Raw genomic sequence first — 12,524 nt, 5'->3', positions numbered from 1 at the left:
TGAGTGAGCCTCTCAGTGGTAGGTGTGGGAACCTACGTGACACAATCAACCATGCTGCTCATGTAAAAATATAGAAAAGTATATATAAACATGTAGATAAATGACCAAAAAAACTTAAGACGTAATATATATGTAAATACCTTGACATCTGTCTTCGATATAGATCGTGAGAACAGGCGCACCACGTGCTGGATGCTCTCCGTGGTACTCCGTACGTCAATGCCGACCTGGGTGCCAAGAGTCTCTACTATCGACAATGGCACAAATGAAGGATCTGTGGTAGGTGCTACACGAAGGGCTGGTGGAGGCCGCCTACCCTGGTCCTGGAGATGGCCTCGGCCAGCACCACCACCCGGACGATGGCTGGTGTAATCCACCTCCTCCCCTAAGACAAACTCCGCATATAACTGCTTTGCGAAGTATATGGGAATCTGGTGGTTGTTCGGCATCCTCCCATATGCGGCAACATATCGACTATAGATATGTGCCGCCATACGAGGATGCGAACACCGCGAAATAGTGAGGGGCTTGCCCGTCCCAGGCCTCATCCCACGACTATCGAGGAAAAGATCTAGGTAGGCTCCATCCCTAATAGGAGCAAGATCACAGGCCATGTGACACAGGAGCAGTGCAATGGTGGACTATCCACTCATCTACATAAACAATATCGTGAAGGCTACGAAGGGACGCAAGCATCGCCTCCAAGTCTGCCATGATATGTAATGTAGACGGAGTGTCTCTAGCACTCCTACGGATAGCCGCTAACTCGCGGTCTATCTCCGCGATGAGGTCTGCAATAGATGAGCGGCCCTCCTCGTGGCCCTCCTCGTGTGACTCCATGCTAAAACCTAAGCCAAATGTGAAGGGTCCAATGTGAAGGGTCTAATGTGAAGGGTCTAATGCTTAGTGCTAAGTAGCACTAATGAAGCTATAAAACAATGCTAATGGGCTCACTAATGCTAATCCAAATCAAGAGAGCAAGGAGAGTGAAAACGACTTGTGAGAATGAGGCAAAAAAAAAAGTTTTCCGATTTTATAACCTCGATCGAGGTTCGGTAACATCATGCAAATTAGGGTTTGCAAGATTAACGCTCTGGATATTAGGGTTAGTGCAACATACGGCCAAGATACACACCTAATTTTAGGGTTGGGGAAGGATCGACGGCTGAGATTTGATATTACTATCTCGTTTGAGGTACATGGACGGCCAGGATTTAAAGGCATTACCATGACAAGGTATCTCGACGGTCAAGATTCATTATATACCTCGATCGAGATATTTAAACGGCCGAGATCGCATCTTCCAACGTACGTGAATGGACGGTATAGATTGCGTTTATGTATCTCGATCGAGATAATTGGACGGTGGATATTGCATCTACGTATCTCGATCGAGATATTTGGACGGTGCAGATTGTATCTCTGTATCTCGATCGAGATATTTGGACGGCTGAGATTTGATCTCAGTATCTCGATCGAGATATGGGGACGGTGGAGATTGTATCCCATTACCTCGAACAATGAATGGTCGCGATTTGATGTTAATTTCTCGTTCGAGATACGTGGACGATGGAGATGTGCTAGTCAAATATGCCTAGGGGGATACAGCGTGGCCCTGATGTGGATCCGAGTGGCATAGATATCTCGATCGAGATAATGTGGTGGCGGTGACATGTATTGGTGACATGGATGACGCCTGGAAACCCGGACCTGCTAGCGTGGCATTAGTTGGCATCTCGATCGAGATATGTCGATTTAGGCTCGGGAGGCACGTGTCGTCTTTTAATTCGCGGCACTATCACGATCGAGGTACTCTGCCCGAGATGCATGGATGTCCCAATTTTAGAGAGAGTGAACGAAAGTGAGTACCCTCATCTTGCAACCACCCTTACGTATTGTATTTTCATTACTTAAGCTTCATTAAACAGAACTAATTCTAAACTTCCATTTACTAATTGGATCCTTGATCCTGTCAGGGATCCCAGATTCACTTTTCTGAAGAATAAGAATTATCCAAGTTTTTTTCGATGGACATTTTCACATTCTTTCTCAAATTTCTTAGTTAAGATATATTTTATATTCTGCTTTTTGAATAAAAGATTCATGGGATCTACAAAAATCAATTCTACTCGTATTTGTCAATAAAAATAATAATACTCAAAATTCCACTTTTGATAAATACTCATAATTTATGCTAAAACTTCCTCTTTTAACATTTAATTGTTTGGATATCAAATATCATGGGAATTTTTCTTTTTGCATAAAAATAAATTTACCAAAAATTACTCTTTTTTCATAATCAATTAATTATGCATAAGTACAAAAAACTTATTTCCCATGAATATGATGAAAATCATTCTTTTTGCATAGGATGATGTCTAATCCTAGAAAATGGTAGGTAGTCCTCTTTTAGCATTATGCATAAAAATAAGATATGTATTATTTTCTAAAGTTTTTGCCACAACTTCACTACTATTATTGATAATTCTCATTTTTTCCTAAAAGAATAAAAGCTTATAATGAAAATATGATAGTAGTTCTTCTTTTATGCTTAAAATCAAACCATGTATTCAAATCATAATTTTAACCATAATTATAAACATAACTATGATTATCCCACTAAATTAAGCTGATTTCAACATTCCTCTTTTTTCAATTTCTTAGGATAATCCATTTCTCATTTATAATGAATTAAAGTAGTTTTTAACTACTCATAAATAATCTAACAGAAATAACCATTACTCTAATAGCACAAAATCATGAAAATATCATTTTCTCAATTTCAAGCTCATCAAGCCTAGAGTTTAGCTTTGAAATAAGAGATCATCTTTGAGAAACATTATTTTGTTAAAGAATTAGCCATAGAGATGACTATTCTTTTTGAGAGAGAGATTTACTTAAGGAAAGCATTACAAATAAGCATAAAGATTAATTTTCTCTTAATTAAACATTAAGACTCTTAGGGAAAGCTTGATTTGAATTAAAAGAATCATTTTGAAAGCTTCTCAAGATTGAAAGGGGTTGAGAAGAAGAAAGTCATTGAGAATCAATTTTAACTCCAAGTTTGGCTTGATTCTTTGTTAAGCAGTGAAGCCCCTGACCAACCAATTGGTCCACCAAGACGAGAAGAGCAACTTCAAGAGTTGTTGGAGAGAGAGAGAAGCTCCAAGCTCCCAAGAAAGAGAAAAATTTAAGAGATAATAGAAATATCATTATTTTAATATAATACTGGCATGGTATAGATCCAATATGTAAATACAAAGGAATGAGGGTTTATTTATAGGTGAGGGAGGCCACTAACCAAGTCTAACTAGGTTCTAGAATTTTCCAGGTTCAGTCTGACTCAATTTGGACATTAGACTTGTTTGTTGACAAACCTAAGGGAAAAAGGATAAGGTATGATATGAAAACAGGTAAAATTCTGGAGATTAGAGAAAAGATGGAAATAGAGAGGGGATCTGATTCACTTCAAATGATAGCTATGAAGATTATTCTATTGGTTCATCTAAAATAGATGGGCAGTAAGAATTGGACTAGACTTTGTTAGCATTAGAGATAGAAATTTGCAGTGTATAGAAGAGATAGAAATTTGCAGTGTACAGAAGACTAACCATTCAACAGAGTCAAAGTGTGCTCAAGCTGTGAAGCCAAATGTTCCAAAAGATGAATTGATGAATATGCTAGCAAATTTTTGACCAAGGAGGAAAAAGATAAACATGAAGAACTTTTGGACAGATATCCCAAGTTGTTTGCTAAGGATTATACTCAGACGAGGGGTACCACTAGTGTTCATGAAATCAAGTTGAAGGAAGGTGATAAACTAATAGTTCAAAAGCTAAGAAGATTAGGAACAATACAGAGAGAGATTTTGGAGATAGAGATTACCAAACTAGCTATAGGCTGGTTTTGTCTATCCAATAGATGATGCTGAGTGGGTGCCTCCTATTGTAATTTTTCCTAAAAAGGGGAATAGATGGAGAATCTTTGTAGATTACAAACCACTGAAAGCATCTACCAAGAGACATCACTACCCTTTTTCCTTTCAAGATTAGATTTTGGATTAGGTACCAGGGCATGAAAGGTACTCAGTTATGTGATGGATTTAGTGGATACTCTCAAATAAGAATAGCTCTTTCAAAACCAGAAGAAGACCAGCTTTATTAATCCATGGGGACTATTCTGTTATAGGGTCATGCCTTTTGGTTTGCTTAATGCCTATGCTAGCTTTTAGAGTTGGGTGGACAAGATCCTTGTCCCATATTTGGGAACTTTTGTGAGAATATTCGTGGATGATTTGTGTGTATATAGTGACAGGCTGCTACATGTAGAGAAGCATGATGTTGTCTTTACACATCTTGATGATGATGGAGCTCAGTTGAACCCAACCAAATTCAGAATAGCAAGGGATAGAGTAGTGCTTTTGGGACATGAAGTCAGTGACAATGGCAGAGCCTCAGACCCATCAAAGGTAGAGAGTTTGCTTCAGATGGAAAGCCCCAAGTCAACTAAAGAATTGATGAGCTTTGTTCAAAAGCTTACATATCTATCCATATATTTTAGTATGCTAGATGAGTTTGTTTACCTTTTGCAAAGGGCAAGTCTCTGCAAGATTCTTTCAAGTGGAGTTAGGTAGAAGAGGATTCTTTTGAAATACTTAAGGATAAGCTATCTACATTGCCAACAATTCCCCAGATTGGAGCCAACCCTTTTATCCCACTATCAATGTTGGGAAGCTTGCAGTAGGGACAATGTTGATGCAAAAAGGAACCAAGCAATCAAATATGAGACCAGGTGTTTACATCAGCAAGGCAAAGGGTGAGGTTGAGAAGGCCTAGTGAGGTTGAGCTGCTGGTTTGAACTGCTGGTTTGAACACTTGTATATGCTACAAAGAGGTTAATGTCCTACTTGATTTATAGACCTTTTGTTGTTGTGTTGCTTACCTCTTGTAATCTTTTACCTCATGTGATGAAGTATCCTGGGGATAACTCAAAGGTACAAAAGTGGATCATGGCATTGTAGGAGTTTGATATGAGATTTATTAAGAAAAATAATGTGAGGGTCCATAGCAGATATGTTAACCTACAAAGAGGTAGAGGTGAAGCCCAAAACTATTAAGGATATTAGAAGGCATGTGGTTCTTGTTTATATGTTGTATGAAGAATTGTAATATGTAGATGAGAGTCTATACATTGATGGGGATTTTAAAAGAAGTCTAGGTAAAGGGGGTGCTGGGTTTGTCTTTGTGAGCAAACAAGGTAACGTGCTACGGTATCGTAGTTAGGAGATTCAAGTTAAAAGAAATAATGAGGTTGAGTATTCAAGCCTGAGTTTGGGTCTTGAGGAGTGCAAATAGAGGAAGGTTAGAAGACTGGTTACAAAGGGGGAGTCTCTACTTGTTATAAGCAAGTATAAAGAAATTAGAAAGTTAACAAAGATGAGAGAAAGACCTTTTTTTTCAAGGTGAGAAAGCTCTTAAATTGTTTCTAGGCCTTTCAGATATGGCATGTATCCACCAGGGAAGACAACATAAGATCCCATAAGTTAGCAAAGTAGGTTTTCTCCATGTTGTGATAGTCCAAGAACCACTATATCAAGGTAGAGAAACCCTCTATGAGAAAGCTCTTAAATTGTTTCTAGGCCTTTCAGATATGGCATGTATCCAGGGAAAACATAAGATCCCATGAGTTAGCAAAGTAGGTTTTCTCCATGTTGTGATAGTCCAAGAACCACTATATCAAGGTAGAGAAACCCTCTATGAGAAAGCTCTTAAATTGTTTCTAGGCCTTTCAGATATGGCATGTATCCAGGGAAAACATAAGATCCCATGAGTTAGCAAAGTAGGTTTTCTCCATGTTGTGATAGTCCAAGAACCACTATATCAAGGTAGAGAAACCCTCTATGAAGAAGAGCACATCCATTTGATAGGTTTTTCCATAAGAAAGTTGGATGCTTCAAAGAGGAAGGCAGTTGTCACAGAAGAGCTTATGTATTGATTGGAGAAACATTTTATTGTAGAGGAAATGATGTTGTTTTGAGAAGAGTTTTATAACAAGTGAGATTCTCAATTGTCTGAAATCTTGTCATGAAGAGGGTTATGGTTTGGCCACTATGGGGTTGACATTATAAAGAGAAAGGTATTGACATCAAAGCATATGTGGCCAAGCATGAATATAGAGACATCCAATATTGGTGTAGGAGCTATCATGAATGTCAAGATTTTTAGAAGAATATTCTAGTTCGTGATCCCATACATCACATTATGAGCTATGGGGATTTTGAGAAGTGAGGAATAGATGTTATAGGGCCTCTTCTAGGAACTAGAAGTAGAAAGTTTTACATTATCACTCTACAGTGGACTATTTGACAAGGTGGCCAGATGCTAGGAGAACCAGCAATGCTACTGCATAGTAGGTTTGCAGGTTTGTGTATGAAATGATTTGTTGTAGGTTTGGTGTTACTTTGGAACTAGTCAACGATCAAGGGAGAGAATACAGAGCAGATTTAGTCAAAGACCTAACCCAAAAATCAGGAATTAAGCACAAGTTTACCACACCATACCATCCCTAGTGCAATGGGTTGGTAGAAATCTTTAATGGAGTTCTACAGAGTAGAGGTTATTCAAACTAGTGGAGGAAGATCACCCCAGTGATTGGGACATGTACCTAGATAGAGTAATATGGGAACGATGTTTTTTTTCGCGAGCAATTACAGGCGAGTAGTCTTGCAAAACTAGGGAGCGGTCGAAATCATAACACATGGGTACCTCTTGTTCCCTACTCTCTTTCACTCTCTCTCCCTCTTTCACACAGAATTCACATGTACACTCTCTTTGCAAGATATCAATAAAAGTCATTTCCATACAGGAGACATTGAATACAAATTCCATGGAAAACACCAATAAGTGTGCTTGGTTGAATCGTAACACATAGAACATTTCTCTCTCTCTTTCACTCACTCACTCACTCTGTCTATCTCTCTCTCTCTCTCAATATTGACATATTTACACACCTACACATTTCACACTTTTGCAAGATATTTCACATGTAACACATAGGAAATCTCTCTCTCTCTCTCTCTCTCTCTCTCTCTCTCTCTCTCTCTCTCTCTCTCTCTCTCTCTCTCGATATTGACACATTTACACACCAACACATTTAAAACTTTTGCAATTGATAAAAGTCACTTCCATACATGAGATAGTGAATAAAAAATCCATGGAAAACAACAATAAATATTTTTTTGGCAACCAATTACATGGCCATCTCTATGACTCATATTCCATGTGAGGCACCAGCACTACTCGAAGTCTCATGATCTTGCTGGTTTATGTTGGGTCATGGAGGTCCCCCCCAATTCAGATATTGATATGGGTTGGTTATTTTTTGCTGAGGTATACCATAAGGGTATGGCATCATTGGCTAGTGTCATTTCTACTTCTGGTGGTGGTGGATAATAAGCAAGTTGTTGAGCTGCATTGCTAGCTCCAGGTGGTGGTGGATAGTAAGACAGTTGTCGATATGTAGAAGTAGCACGATGTAGTACATATGAAGCATGTCCTCGAAACCTCTCGGGTTGTCCACACCAAGGTTCCTTCAACGAAATTTGAGGTTGCGAGCTTTCTTGAATAATTTTCTTGGATTCTTTACCTTGAAACCACGTTGAACCCAGATCTATGGGCACATCTTGCAAATGAGCCAACTCTTGATTATAGCACAGCCAATCATTTTCTATGCTTATACAATGTCGGTGAAGCTCCTTGCATGCTTTAGTCATAACACAAGTCCCTGCAAAAAGCAATCCTGTACTAGTTCCCCTTTCATTTATGAAGGTACCAAGGAGCCACCTGCCAAAATGAAGAAACACTTAAGATCAATTTCTTACATTGTATTGAATCATTACCAATAAAAAACACGTAGTGTTTATTCTATACCTTACAGTCTCACAACGGGTTGCTCAGTTGCACCCCGTAGTGGTTGATTATCTGTCCCCCTAATATGAGTGGCACAAGGTGAGTGTAGTGTGTAAACCCAAAGTTCGTATAGCAAATGCATCCTTATCGTTCTCACTGTTATATATTTTGGAGGTTAGATGCTTGGTGGGTGTCGAACAAATACCCCAACAATCAACATTATTACCTGCACACTCATGACATATGCCTCATTTGTTTGAATAATAATTTAGAGTTTTCTTTTATTTTCCCAAAGTTCGTATAGCAAATGCATCATTATCGTTCACTGTCATATATTTTGGAGGTCAGACACTTGGTGGGTGTCGTACAAATACCCCAACAATCAACATTATTACCTGCACACTCATGACATACGCCTCGTTTGTTTGAATAATAATTTAGAGTTTTGTTTTATTTTCCCAATACTAGAAGAAAATAAAAATGTGGTTCATACCTCTTCAAAGTCTATCTCATCAGAGTGATGGTAGCTCTCTTGTAACTCAAGATATAAAGTGCATTGTAGAGTAAGATCATGTGCTCTGGCTGTCTCCACTACATCACCAAAATGATCATTGAAGAAAGTGCTTACAAAGGTTCCCTCCTCTCTTAAGAACTCATTGCCAAGAACACGTAGCCTCAACAAGCTCTTTATTCCAAATGTTCTAGTGAGGGACTAGTAGAGTGTCCTTGTCTATAGGCAACCTTGTGGGAAATCTGCCCACATCATTGAGCATCCTCCCAAAGATGAGGGATGGCTTCCTATATTTACGTACTTGTTCAAACCCCCAACAAACTTTTCCAACCAAGTTTAACGCATGGGAGCCAAGTTAATATTAAAACCCAGTTGGAACTACAAATACTTATGTTCAAAATACAAGTTAGGGTTTTCATGCACTTACTCTGAGATGTTTCTCCCAATTATATTGTCGGCTATATTAGTGATGTTTCCCAAAATAGCCATGTGCTTCGGTGATATATTTTGAAACACTTGTATACAAAAAACCTAAACATGGTTACAGAATTACACACATGCTTTAAAGGAAATGATTACAACAGCTATAAAAGAAGGTTAGTGTCCATTACTACTTGGAGGACTATCTAAAGTATTTGTGTCATTGTCTTCGTCCTCCTCATCTTCCGTGTTATCGTCCTCCTCTAAATCCTCACCATCCTTGGTGACGGTCCTGAATCTAACCATATATTAATCGTGCTATTTATACATAGAAATACACTCAAATCAACCTTCTCAAATAACAAATAAGCACGCATGCCATATCCAAGATTCTTATCACAATCATGTAATCTCAAACAAACATTCACATAATATAAATCTCTATCAATTAAAGCATAGCATCTTAATCAATCAACCATGTATGTGTCTATCTTAAAGATTCTATCATCATCACCATGCTCGACAACATGGTTAGTCATATTGACCGAAATCCATTCAATCTAGGGCTTTCTCTGATGCCCGTCCACCTAACCTCCACACTAGACATTGCGGCCATCCTAGTAGGTATGCCTCTTTCTGACTCTCGTCCTCTCTAGGTTCTACCACATGGCTCCTAGAGGGCATAAATCGTGTTCTCTATCCGGTGTTCCTTGTCTAAGGATGGTTGGCCCCAATCTCAAAATTGCATGTTGAGCCTCATCATACACATGCATATCAATCAATCATATGCGTGTATATCAATCATTTATACCAAAATAAAGCAATCATAACTCATACCTATCATCTCACACCCATATCTAGTTCATAATCTTTCAAGGCATGCATATTCAAATCAATCACAATCAATTTCAAGTATAAAACAAGCTTTTAATCCAAACAGCCTTTAACTTCTCTTTATCTTTTAAGTCACATGGGAATCCTTCTTTTAAACATAATGAATTAGCATATTCTAGTGAGCGAGTTCATTGTTGGAATTAGGGTTGCAGGAATGCACACACAACTTCAAGAAGATGAGGAAGCTTGAGCACAACACTGTAGTGTATTATGAGTGCCAAAAATGAAAGATAACAAGCCCTAGAAGATAATGGGCGTATATACAATGCACGGGGGAAAAAACCTCCTAGTGAGGGAAAAAGTGCCCCGGCGGTCCTAAGTGTGTTCACACACATCACTACTATAATATGGTAACAAATCCCCCCTGGAGTGATGCGGTGAACAAGAGCTAGCACTCATGTATAGGGAAGTGTCTAGCTATGTGGACGAATCCACAAAAGGGAGTAAGCCCAAAGCTTTGCGAAAAGCTTCGAACTTCTCACGAGGCAGAGCCTTTGTGAAAAGGTCTGCAAGGTTATCCTGTGTTGGCACATAAGCCAAACTGATCTCTCCTGCAGAGAGTCTCTCCCTGACATAATGGTAGTGCACCTCAATGTGCTTCGTAGGAGCATGGAACACTGGGTTCCGCGCAACTGCCAATGCGCTCTGACTGTCAGTGAAGATGGTGGTGGCAGATGGCTGCCCAACACCCAAATCAGCCATAAGGCGTCTGAGCCACACACACTCAACCGTAGCTGTGAAAGCTGCCCTGTACTCAGCTTCACAACTAGAAGTGGCCACAGTAGGCTGCTTCTTGCTCAACCATGATATGCATGAGCTTCCAAGCATGAAGCAAAAACCACTCGTGGACACGCGTGTGTCATAACAACCAGCCCAGTCAGAATCTGAAAAAACATGTAAATCTGGCGGCAATGATCCCCCCTTGGGATAAAACAACCCAAGATGCCGAGTACCACTCAAATAGCGAAAGATACGCTTCACTGCCTGCCAATGCTTAATGCCTGGGCTATGCATAAATCTGCTCACCTGTGAGACTGCAAACTGAATGTCTGGCCTCGTAATGCATACATAAATGAGGCAACCAACAGCTGTCTGATAGAGTGTGACATCAAAGTGATCTCCAGCATCATGAAGACTCAACTTCAAACCTGTCTCCATTGGAGTAGCAATAGGCTTGCAGTCTTCAAGGCCAAATCTCCGCAACAATGTTTCAATATACTTTGTCTGACACAAAGCAATACCTCCATCACACTGCTTAAATTGTATCCCCAAATAATGATGCAAATGCCCCAAATCTGACATCTCAAAAGAGGCATTCAAATCAGCCTTAAAATCAGCAATATGACTCTCATTTGGTCCTGTGAGCAGCATGTCATCGACATAGAGAGCAATGATTAGATGTACACCATCCACACGTTTAACATACAAAGTGCTTTCTGTTGGACTATTCTGAAACCCATGTGCAGTCAAATATGCATGTATTTTTTCATACCAAGCTCGTGGAGCTTGCTTTAAACCATATAAAGCCTTTTTTAACCTGCACACTTTGTTTTCCTGCCCTCTTTGAATAAAACCACGAGGCTGCGATACATACACCTCCTCATGCAAATCTCCATTTAAGAACGCAGTCTTTATGTCCAGCTGATGTACATTCCAACCATTATGAGCTGCTAATGCACAGATGCTACGAACAGTGGTCATACGACATGTGGGAGCAAAAGTCTCATCAAAATCAATGCCCTTCTCTTGAGCATAACCTTTTGCAACAAGCCTAGCCTTATGGCGATCCACTGTGCCATCAGGCTTACGCTTCAATTTGTATACCCACTTAGTGCCAATGGCCTTCTTGCCAGGGGGCAAGTCACATAAAGACCATGTACCATTCTTCATAATAGCATCGTATTCTGCTTGCATAGCAGCCATCCAATTTTCTGAACTTTGTGCCTCATCAAATGAAACAGGCTCACTTTCATCGCACATACTAGAAATAGCCAATGCATAACAATCTGACGCATAAGAGGCACCATGAGAGCCAGAACGAGTGCGACTAGACAAAGGGGCATCCAACTTGCTGTCACGCAAAGTCTGCACCAGCCATCTAGGCATATTCCTAGAGCCCTCAATCTCTTGTCTCTCATCCTCAAGTGCATCATGCACATCTGCATCAGATATAGGCTGATCTGTGCCATCATTTAAAACCTGCATAGGCTGAAAAACTGCCTCATGAGGTATTGCATTTGACTGTGCACCACTGAAAAGAGGCAACAATGTATCATAGACATCACGTGAGCTGATATCTGTCTCCTTAGTACATGAAACCAAGGGCTGAACTGCATCTTCCACAAATACAACATCACGGCTAACCAAAATGCGCTTTGTCTGTGGATGATACAAACGATAGCCTTTGCTCTCAGCACTATATCCAACAAAAATACATTTGACAGCTTTGTCATCCAATTTTCTGCGATGTTGCACAGGCACTAATGCATATGCCAAGCAACCAAAAACACGTAAATGGCCAACAGATGGCTTGCGGCCATGCCAAGCCTCATATGGAGTGACAACCTGTAATGCTTTGGTGGGACACCTGTTTAGTACATAAGTGGCACACATGACAGCCTCAAGCCAAAAACCATGTGGTAGACTTTGACTCTTAACCATACATCTTGCCATTTCCATGAGAGACCTGTTTTTTCTCTCAGCCACACCATTTTGCTGTGGTGTATACGGCACTGTACATTGGTGTTTTATCCCACGCTCAGCCAGAAATGCATTAAATTCTGAAGACATAT

The sequence above is a fragment of the Cibotium barometz genome, chromosome 6, assembly GCF_041138505.1.
Source record: "Cibotium barometz isolate CiBa-2024 chromosome 6, ASM4113850v1, whole genome shotgun sequence".
In the NCBI taxonomy this organism is placed as follows: domain Eukaryota; kingdom Viridiplantae; phylum Streptophyta; class Polypodiopsida; order Cyatheales; family Cibotiaceae; genus Cibotium; species Cibotium barometz.
This window is presented reverse-complemented; position numbering follows the sequence as displayed.